This window comes from Sardina pilchardus, chromosome 16, assembly GCF_963854185.1.
Source record: "Sardina pilchardus chromosome 16, fSarPil1.1, whole genome shotgun sequence".
NCBI classification, from domain to species: domain Eukaryota; kingdom Metazoa; phylum Chordata; class Actinopteri; order Clupeiformes; family Clupeidae; genus Sardina; species Sardina pilchardus.
Window position 1 is genome coordinate 31,849,728 of NC_085009.1, and position 5,000 is coordinate 31,854,727.

Here is a 5,000-nt window from a genome sequence, read left to right on the forward strand (position 1 = left end):
TGACTATTGCTTTTTCAGCTCTTTTAAGGTCATCCACTGAAAGTTGGTAAATCCATGTTTTCTTTTTCATTTTAGGTTTGACGTCAGTTTGCAGATTTCTTTTTTCATCACACCTCTGCTGAAGTGTATCCTTGAATTTTAAAAACCATGCAACTGCACGTTTCAGATCTGCCCATTTGGAAAAGTAAGAAAGCAGTTTGCTGGTAGGGCAAGACTCTTTCACAGAATGAACAGACAGGACATGAACAGCTGCTTCTTGCTTTACTTCGGGGTCGTCGTCCGGAATAAAATCCACATCCTTAGTTGCTCCTGGCCACTGAGAACGGGTGCGGAGGAACTCTGGCCCATTGAACCAGGTTTGGCTCTTGAGAAATGCCTTGACTGATAAGCCACGGGAAGCTGCATCAGCTGGATTCTCCTTTGAGGAGATATGCCTCCATTGCTCTTCTTTTGAAAGAGAATGGATGACAGTGACGCGATTTGCAACGTAGGTTTTGAATCGTTTGCTTTTGTTGGCGATGTACTGCAAAACAGTCATACTGTCTGACCAAAAAACAGAATCTGCGAATGAGAACTGCAGTTCTGCTTTAAGCATATGATCTAGTTGTACAGCCAAGACTGCTGCTGCAAGCTCCATTCTGGGAATGGTTGTGCACTTGAGAGGTGCAACTTTAGCTTTTCCAAATACAAAGGACACACAAACTTTGTCCATACTATTTGTGAGCCGGAGGTAGGATACGGCGCCATAGCCAACCTCACTAGCATCACAGAAGTGGTGTAGTTGTGCAGATGTAATGTCACCAAAGCCTAATGGAATAAAGCTTCTGTTAACACCAACACTGTTCAGAAGATGAAGTGAATCAAGCCATTTTTCCCAGGTCTTTGCTATATCATGTGATATGTTTTCATCCCAACTCAGTTTCAGCTTACATAGACTCTGCAAGATCAGCTTTGCGACCAGAGTTACGGGAGCTAGAAACCCAAGGGGGTCGTATACTGAGCAGACAACAGACAGGATTCCCCTTCTGGTTGTTTGGTGAGACTTGATGTCAATGCTGAAGGTGAATTGATCCTTTTCCACATCCCATTGAGAACCTAGTGCTCTTTCCATCGGCAGCTGTTCTTTGCTTAAATCCAAAGTTCTCACTTCTTTAGCTCTGTCCTTTTCAGGAATTGCAGCGAGGACAGTGCGATCATTACTAATCCATTTGTTCAGATGGAAGCCACCTTTTGTGCATAGCTCAGTGAGTTGCTGATACAAAAGCAAAGCCTGTTCTGTACTGTTGACTGCCTTCAAGCAATCGTCCACATAGAAGTTTTGTCTTACAGTGTTTGTGACTTCTTCTGAGTACTGACCCTGGTTGTCATCTGCTGTTTTTCGTAAAGCAAATGTGGCACAGCTAGGGGAAGATACTGCACCAAAGATATGCACGGTCATTCTGTGCTCGACCAGTTCTTTAGAGATGTCTCCATTGGGCCACCAAAGAAAGCGCAGGAAGTTAATATCTTCCTTTGCTACGCGAACCTGGTGAAACATCCCTTCTACATCGGTGATGAAGGCAACAGGACCCTGACGAAAGCGGAATAGCACGCCAAGGAGCGTATTAGTCAGGTCAGGACCTTGAAGAAGTTCCTTATTCAAAGAGGTTCCACTGAATGTTGCAGCGCAGTCAAAAACCACACGCAGCTTCTTTTTGCGTGGGTGGTAGACACCATGATGTGGCAAATACCACAGCTTGCCAGTCTGATGCTGCAGCTCATTCTGAGGTACAACCTCAGCATACCCCTTTTCCATGACCTCATTCATAAAGGCTTTGTATTCATTAAAGAACACCTGATCCTTTTGAAATCTTTTCAACAAATGTTGAGTTCTTTGGTATGCTATTTGCCTATTGTTAGGCATGTTTATGTTAGCATTGCGGAATGGAAGTTTCAAATGGTAATGACCATCTTTAAGTTCAGCTGACCGAGACACAATTTTCATAAACTGTTCATCTTCCTGAGACAATTCACTCTTTTCTCCATAATGCTGTTCCATGAAGTCTTGGTTGTATTGTTTTATCAGCAGATTCTCCAAATTTGTGATGGATATTCTGTTGACATGAACATTAACATTATTCACACTTCCATAGCCGAGCGGTCCATTGATAACCCAACCAAGCAGGGTTCTAACAGCATATGGTCCTCCATCTTTGCTGTTTATGATTTTCCAAGGTTCCAAAGCTCTTGGAGCATTGACTCCTATTAGCAGCCCGATGCTTGCATTGATAGGGGTAAAGTCAACCTCCTCCAGATAAGACCATTTTCTTAAGTCTTTTACAGTCGGTATATCGTCATGTGTCACAGGGATAGATCTTTGAGTAAAAACGTCTGGAAGTTTGAGGAAGGTGTCACTGTCAAGAGCAGCTATCTCAATGCCGGACACTTTGTAACTGGTTACTGGCTTTTCTTGACCCATGGTTTTTAAAAGAATTTCTACTCTCTTTCCCGGTGCTTGTAGCTGTCTGGATAAGTCTTCAGTGCAAAAGGTTGCAGAACTTCCAGGATCCAGGAAGGCGTATGTTTGAACACATTTAGTTCCATTTTCTAATTTAACTTTGACGGGCACAATTGCGAGAGCGCATTCCTTTTTTCCGGCCCCAGTATCACTACCGGTAGCCAGCGAGACCACAGTAGCAGAACCTTTTTTGTTTGTTTGGTTTTCTTTGGTTGGTATGTGAAGAACTGTAGGATGCCTCTGGTTACACACATTGCAGGTCATTTTGTTCGAACAGTATTTACTCATGTGTCCCTTTTGAAGGCATGCAAAACACATTCCTCTTCCTTTCAGGAACTCCACCTTTTCGTTATTGAGTTTGCTTTGGAATGCATGACATTTTTCCATTGGGTGATTTTTATTGCAGAACATGCAGGGAATTGTGAATGCGCTGATGCTGATTGCATTTGAGGCTGGTAACACAGCTGTCGCAAAACTGCTCCCCCTATTGGACGTGGAGGTGACTCTAGCTTGCCTCTGCTCTGCGGTTTTGCTCGGTGGGCTCTGAATTTCTCCAAAAACTGGATCGAACATTATACGTGCCTGTTTGTCAATAAAAGCAAGTAGATCACTAAAAGATGCTCTTTGATTGTATTTGTCATATATGGTGCTGACAACTCCTCTCCACTTCTCTCGAAGCTTGAAAGGCAACTTGGAAGCAATGACCTTCAAGTTAGACGGTGTTTCAAGATCCGAAACGTAGTCTACTTCTTGCATAGTGTTGTGACAACTTTTGAGAAATATAGCATAGGACCTTAGACTGGACGCATCCTCTGCTCTAATTGCAGGCCATCTCAGCGCTTTGTCCAGGAATGCAGAAGAGATCTTGATTTTATTCCCAAAGTGCCACTCCAGTTGTTTCTTGGCCTCCTTATAGCCTTGATCAGGTGGCAGATGAAAGCAGCTGTGCACAAGTTTTCTTGGTTCCCCAGATGTATATTGCTCCAGATAGTATAATCTTTGTTCCTCATTGTCTGTTTTTATTTCAATTGTTTGTTCGAATGACTTCATGAATGACCGGAACTGAAGCGGATCTCCATAAAATACAGAAATGGCTCTTGGTGGTAGCTGAGACAGAACCTGTTGTTTAATGAGTAGTGTTGTTATGTCGTTTTGTTTCTTCATCAATTCTAGGAGTGAATCATTGTGGGAGACTGGGGTATATTTTGGAGATTGTTTTAATGCGCTTTGGGATGGCTTGACTGGGATAGAGAATGAACTTTGTAATTCTGGTTTAACTTCTGTTGAAGTAGGTCTGAAATGTTCCGGATGTATTCTTTGCTTTGTTTGTGCTTTCTTTGATGTTGTTGGAAGAATGTATTCGGTTGACGCTCTGGATGTTACAAGGTTACTTAAATCAGCAGGCAACAATTCACCCTCTGATAGGATGTTAATTCTGGCTTCTGCTTCAGCTATCTTTGTTTGCAGTTTGAGTTTTTCCTTTTTTGATGTCAGTCTTAAAGCTTCCATGTCGAGGTCGAGTTGCTCCTCTAAAGACTTTGATTGCGCTGCAAGAACAGCGCGCTGTATCCTCGCCTCGGACAGGGCCTCCGAGGTCTTGCTGCCCCGACTGGAGGCTGCACTGCGCGGCCTTGTTGCGGCCTGTGAAACACTGTCATACGGTGACACGGACTCGGCTGTTGCACCTTGTAAACCTTCGGCTGGTTCTCGAGGATCGGGGTCTACCTCATCGGCTTGAAACCAATATTCTACGCCATCTAGAAATTGTCTAAAATTAGCCATCTTCGGTTCAAACCAGTCGATTCTGTCCGGCTCCTTCTCTTCCTCTGATAACAAAGATTGCACGTTATTATGCAGTTCCGCGAACTCCTCCAAGTATGCAATAAAATCCATTACTGGTCCTTTCACCTCTTCTTTTGTGTGTCCTGCTTCGATCAAAGCATTTATTTCGTTGCGTTTTCTGGTGAGAACACCCAATTTCCCTCTACGCGTTCCGATTAACTTATACAATTTGTTTTCCTTCTCAAACAAGATTTCCTCCTCCTCTGCTTCGTCTTCTTTTTGCTCATGCATGTTTGCCATTTATCGTTACGTTTTTCTTAGCATTCAGTGTTCAAACTTTTCAAACCACTTCAAGTGTTTCCTTTGTTCCCACCCGGCAAACAGTTCAAAACTTTTTCGAGCGCGGCGGCCCGACGTTGCTTAAATCTTTTATTACTCACGATCTTCCATGAATCCAACTTTGAAACGTTGATGTAGCTCCTTGTCCATAGTCCTGGTAACGAAATCCTTTCAATCCAAATACTTTTTTGACTTTGTGATGTCCATTTTTTTAAAAAGTTCCTGGTTGCGATGAAGCACTAGAGCCTGGCTGAATTGACGCGCCTTTTCGTTTTACGTGGCAAATAAAGATGTTTATTGGTCCTTACAGAAACAAAAATGAATGTTGCAAGTAATCCAAGGTAAAGTCTGAACGAAATAACTGTTTAAATGGTTTGTAAAA

The 5,000-nt window shown here is 42.9% G+C and overlaps 1 protein-coding gene across 1 annotated transcript in view; it reads right to left on the reverse strand.

Annotated features, from left to right (window-relative positions):
- Positions 1 to 5,000, reverse strand: part of dock11 (dedicator of cytokinesis 11) — a 158,154-nt gene that overhangs the window by 97,679 nt on the left and 55,475 nt on the right. The window lies entirely within an intron of this gene.